Source organism: Poecilia reticulata, chromosome 11 (assembly GCF_904066995.2).
Source record: "Poecilia reticulata chromosome 11, P_reticulata-male-v2, whole genome shotgun sequence".
Taxonomy (NCBI): Eukaryota; Metazoa; Chordata; class Actinopteri; order Cyprinodontiformes; family Poeciliidae; genus Poecilia; species Poecilia reticulata.
The window spans coordinates 30,347,622-30,358,167 of record NC_088840.1 but is presented as its reverse complement, the minus strand read 5'-3'; the positions used below and the strand labels follow the sequence as shown (position 1 = coordinate 30,358,167).

General features: G+C 45.6%; 1 long non-coding RNA gene across 1 annotated transcript in view; it reads right to left on the bottom strand.

Annotated features, from left to right (window-relative positions):
* The window catches only part of LOC108166684 (uncharacterized), a 3,969-nt gene extending 103 nt beyond the window's left edge, over positions 1 to 3,866 (bottom strand). Inside the window, exons 1-2 of the long non-coding RNA XR_014089897.1 lie at positions 3,777 to 3,866; positions 47 to 134 (exon numbers count right to left, since the gene is read on the bottom strand). This is a non-coding gene — a long non-coding RNA (uncharacterized LOC108166684). The remainder of the gene's footprint in view (positions 1 to 46; positions 135 to 3,776) is intronic.
* Between the last annotated feature and the right edge of the window lie 6,680 nt (positions 3,867 to 10,546).

The following is a 10,546-nucleotide window of genomic DNA, read 5'->3' as shown; positions in this document are numbered from 1 at the left end:
TGTAATTCCCGCGCTCCGCCGAGAGGAAGGACAAAAGAGGAAGGACCTGTGGGAGCAGCTGAGATGAAACGGCGTCCTCGTCTTCACCTCCTCCTCCATCAGCATGCAGGTTCTCCTTTCTGCCTCTGATGCTGCTGGAAGGAGATGAAACAGACATGAACAAGTTTCACCCGTTTTGCTTCTTTCTACCAGGGGAAACATTATTTTACTGATTCTGTTCATTTTAACAACAACAGGTTTTATCACTGGAAACAGAAAAACTGCTGCTTTTAACCGTAAACAGTTTTATTCTCTGTCAGGATCCGTGTTGGTGTGAACTTTGAGTTTCTTCTTCCTTCAGAGGCGACAAAGTTTAGTAAAATACACAATAAAGAACCAATTCATCGTAGAAAAACATTCTAGAAAAATGAGTTTTTTTCTAAATAGCCTCCAATTTATTCCCATGATCCAATTAGCTGGACGTTTTTATGGCCGCTGTAAACGCGGCGGCTGCAGGATGATGATCAGGCCTCGTTCAGCTGCGTCAGAAACCAAACAGCTGCTGACTGAAGCCATTAAGGTCCTGCTGGCAGCTGGAGGAGGGTTTTAAGAACTCAGACTGAGAAATATTGACTTCCTGTTTCCCGTGACAGTAAATCCTGCTGCAGCGAGGAAAAGATGGTGGAGAATTTGTGTGAATGCAGCTGCAGATGATTTACTGCAGATTAGTTTAAAAGCTGAGGAAAAAGGTTGAGAGAAAACATCAGACAGAGAAGCTGTTTTCACACCTGATGGTCTGGATCAGAACTCCATCATCTGCTGTGGCTCTGAGTCAAACCAACCTGTTCCCCTCCTGGCCTGTGGGGGCGCTGCACCAAGAACCACTGAAGGAAACGACACAAAAACCTCTGAAGACGCTGAGAGCAACTTCCTGCTTCACCAGATGGAAACAAGATGGAGGATTTTAGCGGTTGGAGGATTTCTCTTTAGGCTAAAGACCAGGAGCCATTTCTGCTGCTAGCGCTAGGCTAGCACGTTAGCTTTGGTTGGATTTACCCAGAATGCCTTGCGGTGTAGTCCATTTCCTGCCTTTGGAGCGGTCTCTGGTCCACTTGGCGTTCACATTCAAACCAACCAGGCTCGGAGGACCAGAGGTCAGAGGTCGATTAGTATTCACACCTCACCAACTGAACCGGACTTTGACTAGGCAAACTGAGCGGGTCAAAGCGGACTGGGGTGGGATTAAAACGGAGCGAACAGGGCTGGTGGGAATGCAGCGTAAAGCAGTTCAGTAATAGTTCAGTTTCTTCTGAAGCTGCAGAAGAAAAAAACGAGGCGTTTTCATAAAAAGCTCTTTACTGTTAGCTGTGACCCTGCAGACCCTGGAGGAGGAGTCAGAACAAAACAATCACCTTCTCACAGACGGCCTGTTTCCAACAGTTGGAGGGTATAAAGCGTGTAGGAAGCGGCTCTGTCCCGACTCCCAGCAGCAGCACAGACACCGGAGGATGAAAAGGGAATTAGAGGAGGAAACGGCGAGGAAACCAAGGTGACAAAACTATCAGAGCAGCTTAAGAGCTTAGCCGGCTTTAGAAACTCCTAATAGTTCAGAGAAAGCGTCTCAGCAGCAACAGAAGACGAAGAGAGCTTTACACCCAGAGAACAATAGAGCATGAAGCCGTCTGGGCCTCCGCTCCGACGCCAACCTGTTTCCATCGGAGCGGAAAACATTCACACCAACGACGTGGTTTATTTAGCCGGCCGGAGAAAAAATGGCTCAACGTGTTATTTACACATTTATATACATCAGTTCCAACTAAATAATGAATTCACAAGATAAATACTTAGCTGGCACAATAAATATAAAATAAAATATTCAGTTAGGAAAATAAATATTAACTTCTTATCAGAATATTTAGCTTGCTACCTTAGTATTTATGTAGCTAGCTAACAATGTAGCTAACAATGTAGCTAGTGTGCTAACTAAATATTTAGCTTGTTAGCCAAATAGTTAGCTTGCCAACTAAATATTCAGGTGCAATTTAAATATAAAATAAATTTATATATTGCATATAAGCCAAATACTTAGCTGATATGCAAATTCACTGGTTGAAAGAGGAAGTGGACTATCAAAATAAAAGCTGTGTAAATAATCTGCAGCTGTTAGCGAAACCGAACGTCTTCAGTCGTTCACATCGATTCACTGAAGCTGATTCAGCCAGCAGCATGTAGAGGTTCATAAAACCAGCTTTTATTTTGATATTCCACTTCCGCATTTCACCTAATGAATTTGCATATTAACTAAATATCTACTTACCAAATATTTAATTGCTAATTAGATATATTTAGCTTGCGAGCTAAGCAATTAGCTCGCAAGCTAAATATTTGAACATTCATTTTGAGTTGGAACTAAATATTTAGTTTGTAAACTATAAGATTTAAACATTTAGTTGGGATTTAAATATTTAATCTGTGATCTAATGATAAAGTGAACCTCCATTTTTTCCTGTTTCCGGCTAAATAAACCAAAATGTTGCTGTAATTTGTTCCAGTGGAGCTTCAGGCTGCAGCCTGACGCTGGCTGGACCCACTGAGACTTAAAGATGTTTTTGTTTTTCCAGGTTTCTCCTCCCAGACGTGAATCTCCTGCAGACAAACCTCCAATCAACAAACCGCTGCAGCTCTTTTCTCCTCACTAATCTCTGAGTAATAGACGTCTAGACATAAAACTAAACTGGGCTCAGGCTGCTGTTGCAGAGTTTTTACATCATCTGCTCCTCAGCGAGCGTCGAGGAGAAGAAGCGAGAGGAAATGAGACGGCAGAGAATACGGAGTGGGAAAAGCAGATAAGAGGCGCAATAAGTGAGGAAAGGAGGACGGAAAGAGCCGAGACCCTCACCATGGAGGGGAGGCGGCTTTTCCTTTCAAGCTTCAAAGATGGGAAACAAATTCAAAAGGTGTGAAATCATCTTATTTTTCCTGAAGCTCGTCATCCAGGCTGGAAGTTCACCAGGCGGTCACAGCCGCGGTGAGGAGAACAAAGATTTTCCTGCATCGATGTTCAGAAAACTTTTTCATAATTCATCTCCGTCGCTGTTTTCAGCAGGATAATCTGGTTTCTGCGAACCAAACACCAGAATATTCAGTCGTTTTGGTGGGATTGTGGAGTCCACAGATGAGAACGTCTCACTGAGCAGGAAGACTTCCTGAGGAAAAATGTCCTGATGATGGGAAACATGGAGGATGGAGAGAGTTTCAGTTCCCGCCTTTTCTTTCAGCATCATTATCTGCAGTGTAGCGGCGAGGAAATGGCTGTAAAATCTGTTTTTTGGTCATCCATTGAACGCATCGCGGCTTAGCAACAAGCCTATAAGCAGCAGCACAGGCTTTCTGCTGCTTTACTTTGACTTTATTCCTGCTCACTAGCCGTGAACGTTAGAAAAGATTGATGGAAACGGAAAAATTCAAAATAATTCAGATGGTTTCTGGCTTTTCTGAAAAAGAGTCGATGGAAACATTTCCTGATAAGTCCTGACGTAGCGAACCGTCCCATCCACTGCTGGGTCAGCGCCGTACCAGAGGCACCAAACCTGGAGGGAGGAAGTCTGGTTCAGTTCGCTTCCTCTACTTCCTGTTTATTACAGCCATGCGCAGCGTCTGTTTCGTGACATTTCATTTGGCTGGAATCGTGGCTGCTGGAGACGTTCAGATGTTTCTCTCTTATTTTCTCGTCCTGCTTCCTGTGTGGTTTCGTTGTTTTGGTTCTCGCTGCCGTTCTTCCTGTTGACTGAACTCACCTGGTCGCGTTCGCTGCCGGTTCTGTTCTGCATCCTCGTCTCCTTGATGTCACTTTCTGACCGCTACATCTTCCCATAATGCACCTGTCTCTGTCCTGCCTGCGCTGGAGTTGGCCCCAACGTTGGTCCACTTTAGTCCAATGACCAGCTGCCAACAGTACGTCAGTTTCCACGGCAACGCTGCCATCTTGTCTGTTTTCAAATATAACAAAAGAAGAAGAAGAAACATCAGAGAGTTTGATCTTCATCACACATCAGTTCATCTTTGTGCTAACGCTACCTGAGCTAGCCGCCATGTGGGCAGGAGCTGATCAGTCTGAGCTCATGTGTTTGGAGACGTGGTCAGCAGGAGAGCAGAACCAAACTGTGGATGAGATTTGAGTCTCTTTTCGTTTTGAATCTACATGATGAAGGTTTTTTATTCCCTTTAGGAGGAGAAACTTTATGAGAACAACAAACTGCTTCAGGGCCGATAACGGAGATTAATTACAGGTTTTTCTTTCAGCTCTAATTAGATTCTTCCCCAACAGCTCATGTGATGATCAGAGAGAATTTTTCACACAACTTTAATATTAATATTCTGACTCAGAAAGAGAAAATGCAGATTTAACAAATGAAACATGATCTGCCGCTAAACATCACGAATGAGCAAAACATGACCAGTTCGGATTAGTCAGAACATTATGACCACTGGCAGACGTTTCCAGACCAGCAGAACCCACTAAACGGTTCTGGACCAACCAGCACAAAACGGGTTCAACATCTAAATGTTCCAGATTCGAGCAGATCGGTTCTGATTGAAAAACCAAATTCCCAAGATGGCTCCGTATAAGATCTGTTTAAATGTTCAGCTCCAACCTAGATATTAAGCTAGCAAGCTAATTAATATTTAGCTTCATCCTAAATACTTTAGAAGCTAAGCATTTATCTCTGAGCTAGCTAGATATTTAGCAGCTCCGAGCTAAATATTTAGCTAGTACTGCCGGTAGGTGGAAGTGGACTTTCAAAGTAAAAGATCGTAGATCCGTTTGTAAACGTCTGTATTGCCTTTAATGCGACCTTTTTTGTTTTAAGCTGAGTTCAAGACAAAAGGAACAGAGACGCTCATAAAGCGATGGCGTAATGAATGAGAAACCAGGAGTTTATAAAGAGGTTCGAAGACCCAGCTTTTATTTTGGTAGTCCATTTCCGGTTATCGGCAAGCTAGCTATATATTTAGCTAGCTACATTTTTAGTTTGGTGCTAAATGTTTAGTTTACTACATACATATTTAGCATGAACTTGTGTAATTTATAAATGATTTGGTAACATTGTGACAATGTGGCGTGTTTTTCTTATGAAAGGCTAATTAACCCGACGTATTGCTGTAAAACGTGACGGTACAGGCAGCAGCTCCTTGCTAACGGGCTGCTGACAGGAAGGACCGTCTCCTGCTCCGCAGGTGAACCGCAGACCGACAGTTTGTAGATGTTCATCATCTTGATAAGCTAATGAATCCAACCCTGGCACAGAGAAGAAAGCCGCAGAGAGCTGGGACGCAGAAGCAGCCTCATTGATTAAATGCTCCAAACGGAGAGTAACTCCGGCAGTAAACACTGCGTCCATTATTCATCTGCAGCTCTGCCTGCTCTCCTCCTGCCTCCGTTTCCTCCCTCCCTCCTCTCATCTGTTACCCGCCTGTCGATGCGCGACCGCGAATGTGAGCCGCTGTGAAATGTGTGTTTAGTTCTGTCATCATTCAGCAGCAGGAGCCATGGCAGAGTTACTGCGCTGCAGGGGCAACACGGGGCAGGTAGAGGAGACCCGGCGCTGGTTGCCCAGAGGAAGGTCTGGGAGGAGCACCACGACGCTCACTGGCAGGAAAACTAAGGAGGACGTTTCTGCTCAAAACTCTGACAGTTTTAGATTCAAATCTGACATTTTCCAGGAACAAAAACAACATTTCTGAAAACTTTTGAAACTTTCAAGATTAACCTCAAAAAGCAAGTTTACTGGATTATCAATACTTCATGAAAAATGACTGAAGTAAAAGTAAAATGTGTCTTAAAATACTCCTAAAAGGTTTTTTATTATTTTCAGAAAGTTACTCCAGTAAATGTAACTAGTTCCTCTGGTTTTATCTGAATTGTTTCCAGCAGAATGTGGATCACCACAGATCTGGAACAAACTTCCAGAAAACTGTAAAACAGCTGAAACACTGGGAGCTTTTAAATCTCAACTTAAAACCCACCTGGTTAGAGTTGCTCATGGCTAAATTAGGGTTAGAGTGGGTTTTGATGTCTTCCATGTTTTTATGTCTTTAATGTTTTTAATTTCTTTTTATTTCTTTTCGACGTTTTAATGATGTAATGTTGTTTTTTTTATCTCTTTCTCACTGTTTATTTCTGTTTTTATTTCAATGATGTAAAGCACTTTGAAATGCCTTGCTGCTGAAATGTGCTATACAAATAAAATTTGATTGATTGATTGATCTTCATGTTAACGCTGTAGGTTTCTTTGGTTGACCTTTGACCTCAGACGGGGGAGGTTCGGGTCCAGAGTGGATCCCCCTGCAGCTCTTCGTCAGGACATGAAGACGTTCAGACGGTTTCCCTCGCATGAATCAAACCAAAACGCCGGAACGTTTCCGCTTCCTGCTTCCTGCCGTCTGATAGGCTAATGTAAGGTCATTTTATTTATACAGCACATGTTCAGCAACGAGGCAATTCAAAGAGCTTTACAGGAGTTAAAAGGAAATGCAAGCAAAACAAAGGAAAGAAAACTGATGTTCTAAAGTCTAAACTACGTGCTGCTGTTCAGGCTCAGTATCTAAATTTATTTCTAAATAGTGAAACTACAGTTTCTGATAAAATAAGCTACAGACTGACTGATCTGAATCCTTTTCTGGGTTAAAAGTCATGAACTAAGCAGTGACGTTCCTGTTTAGTATGTCTGGATCCAAGTTATTCTAATTCTGATTCCATTTCTGATCTGTATATTATTGATCTGAATAGTGCGGACTCCACAATTTCTGATATTACTAATAAACTAAAATGATCCTTTTCTGGGTTAGATAGTGAGTACTGCACCGTTTCTAAAACAAGAAAGAGGAAAGGACACATTAGGCCAGGTGGCAACATTCAGACAAAGCAAAGAGCAAAACGGAGACATGAGTGAAGGCGGTGACATCACAGGGCCACGAAGCCAGGTGACCTATGACCCCTGGCAGAGTCCGATAGAGGTGTTTTATTATCGAGGCATGATGTCCTTGGGAGCGCTCAGCTGCATCAGGAGGGGGTGAGGAGGGAAGAGCGTTGTGTTTGCATATCTTCAAGGAGATTAGAGACATGCAGCCCTTCCAAGGCCATACGGGGGAAGCCAATTCAGAAACAATGTTTTAGGTCGGGAAGATTATGAATTTCAATCTTCCCTTAAGTCTCTCCGATACATCTCAGTTCCCAATCATCCAAACTAGTTTGGTCGTTCCACTGAGCCAAAACCAGCAACTTCTCCAAGATCGATTCCATCCGGTTGGTGAGTTTTAGAGTCCTCGTCTCTGTCCACACCAACAGTCTCAGTGTTCGCTAGTTCGGCCAAGTCCGTCACAAATGTGTCGATAATCCAGGAATCCACAAGCTCCAAACAGCAGAAACGCTGTTATCCTGAATAAATCCAGGGTGGATCCCACCAGGTGTGTCCCTGCAGGACAGGAGGCTCTCTGTGCCCAGACTTCCCGTCGAAAATTTGATCAACTGCATTGAGAGATCGGCTGACCAGATCCATAATTTGTAGATTTGGATCATGTGCAAAGAAAAGCTGCAGAAATATAGAAAAAGGAAAAAGACAGAAACGGAGCAAGCAGGGCAGGGAGGGAGCAGAGGGAAAAGCCTTCATGGAGAGCAAGAGAGAACGACGTGTTAACGAGGCCCGACGCTCCCCAACCGTCCTAATCCAAGTAAAACCGGAGTTTCTGTGGGATCAGTGGAGGATTAAAGCCGTTAAAAGAAGAAAAATACTGACTTTAATTTCTGAGAATCTGAATTGTTTAAATTGTTTTTGCACCATCAGACAATCTGAAATAAATTTAGGATGAAAGGAAGAAACAGTCGGATTATTTTCACCAGCCAACAACAAACTGACAGATTAACATGTTTGGTTATTTTATTAGATTTTAACAATTAGAACGAGAGAAAACATGAAGGGGATTTAATCGTGAGCTGAGAACGATTCGTAGTGTCTGGTTCTGGTTCTGGTCCTGGTTCTGGTCCTGGTTCTGGTTCTGGTCCTGGTCCTGGTTCTGGTTCTGGTCCTGGTTCTGGTCCTGGTTCTGGTTCTGGTCCTGGTCCTGGTTCTGGTTCTGGTCCTGGTTCTGGTTCTGGTCCTGGTTCTGGTCCTGGTCCTGGTTCTGGTTTCTCCTTCATGTTCTCCCTGATGCTTCCTGACTCTTTTCTTTTCTTCTCTGACCGACTTTCCGCCTGCGGGATTATCTGGGATTATCCCTCTCCTCTCCTCTCCTCTCCTCTCCTCTCCTCTCCTCTCCTCTCCTCTCCTCTCCTCTCCTCTCCTCTCCTCTCCTCTCCTCTCCTCTCCCTGCGTTTCGTTGCGTTTCAACAGAACCTGCTTCTGTTTCTGATCCAGATCATCAGAAACTCTTAACCTGCAGCTTCTGTTTCATCCATCCGTCCGTCCGTCCGTCCATCCATCCATCCATCCATCCATCCATCCATCCATCCATCCATCCATCCATCCATCCATCCATCCATCCATCCATCCATCCATCCATCCATCCATCCATCCATCCATCCATCCATCATCCATCCATCCATCCATCCATCCATCCATCCATCCATCCATCCATCCATCCCTCCCAGCCTCTTCCAGGTCCTCCAGGAACCCCAAGGCGTTCCCAGGCCATAGAGAGACATCGTCCCTCCAGCGTGTCCTGGGTCTCCCCTCCTCCCGGTGGGACCTGAACTCCTCACCAGGGAGGCGTCCAGGAGGCATCCTGACCAGATGCCCGAGCCTCAACTGGCTCCTCTCGACGTGGAGGAGCAGCGGCTCTACTCTGAGTCCCTCCTGGATGACCGAGCTTCTCTCTCTAAGGGAGAGCCCAGCCACCCTGCGGAGGAGGAAACCCATTTCGGCCGCTTGTATCCATGATCTGGTTCTTTCGGTCATGACCCAAAGCTCATGACCATAGATGAGGGTGGGAACGTAGATCGACCGGTAAATCGAGAGCTTCGCTTTTTGGCTCAGCTCTCTCTTCACCACGACGGACCGGTACAGCGCCCGCTTCACGGCAGACGCTGCCCCAATCCGCCTGTCGATCTCCCTTCTTCCCTCATTCGTGAACAAGATCCCCAGATACTTAAACTCCTCCACTTGAGGCAGGACGACCCCCCTGACCCGGAGAAGGCACTCTACCCTTTTCCGGCTCAAGACCATGGCCTCGGATTTGGAGGCACTGAGCCTCATCCCGGCTGCGAACCGCTCCAGTGAGAGCTGCAGATCACGTTCCGATGAAGCCAACAGGACCACATCATCCGCAAAAAGCAGAGATGTGATCCTAAGGCCACCAAAACGGATCAACACCTCGGCTGGTCAGAGATTCTGTCCATGAAGGTAATGAACAGAATCGGTGACAAAGGGCAGCCTTGGCGGAGTCCAACTCTCACCGGAAACGAGCCCGACTTACTGCCGGCAATGCGGACCAGACTCTGACACCGGTCATACAGGGACCAGACAGCCTGTATCAAAGGGCCCGGTACCCCATACTCCCGGAGTACCCCCCACAGGGCCCCCCTAGGGACACGGTCCAACGCCTTCTCCAAGTCCACAACAGTAGACCGGTTGGGCGAACTCCCAGGATCTTCCAGGACCCTGCTGAGGGTGTAGAGCTGGTCCAGTGTTCCAGAACCAGAACCAGATCCACACTGCTCTTCCTGAATCCAAGGATCCACTATCCGATGGACCCTCCTCTCCAGGACCCCTGAATAGACCTTACCAGGGAGGCTTAAGAGTGTGAACCCCCTGTAATTGGTGCACACCCTCCGGTCCCCCTTTTTAAACAGGGGAACCACCACCCCAGTCTGCCAGTCCAGGGGAACTGCCCCCGATGTCCATGCGATATTGCAGAGTCGCGTTAGCCAACACAACCCTACAACATCCAGAGCTTTAAGGAACTCCGGGCGGATCTCATCCTGGTTCATATTTAGTTAATTCAGAACCAACAACTAACTAACTAACCAACCAACCAGTTAGCTAACTAACTAGCTAACTCTCCCTCCTGTTTCCTCATGTCTGACCAACACAAAGTGTTTACTTTTGTCTGTAACTTTTTTAACTTTTAAACAACCTGCCGCATTTCCTCCAGGCTCAGTGTGTGTGTGTGTGTGTGTGTGTGTGTGTGTGTGTGTGTGTGTGTGTGTGTGTGTGTGTGTGTGTGTGTGTGTGTGTAGCGTGAGGCTTTCAGCTCACAGGAATCTGCATGAATATTTCAGCAGGCTGTAGTGACCCAGCACACTAATGCATAATGATATGTTGAACTGTAAGAGGATTGGCTCCGACACACACTGATGTCTTCTTATACATATATATATGCACACACACACACACACACACACACACACACACACACACACACACACACACACACACACACACACACACACACACACACACACACACACACACACACACGCACACACACGCACACACACGCACACACACACACACACACACACACACACACTGTGGTCACAGTGAACAAATAAAAGGGACAAACATGACTT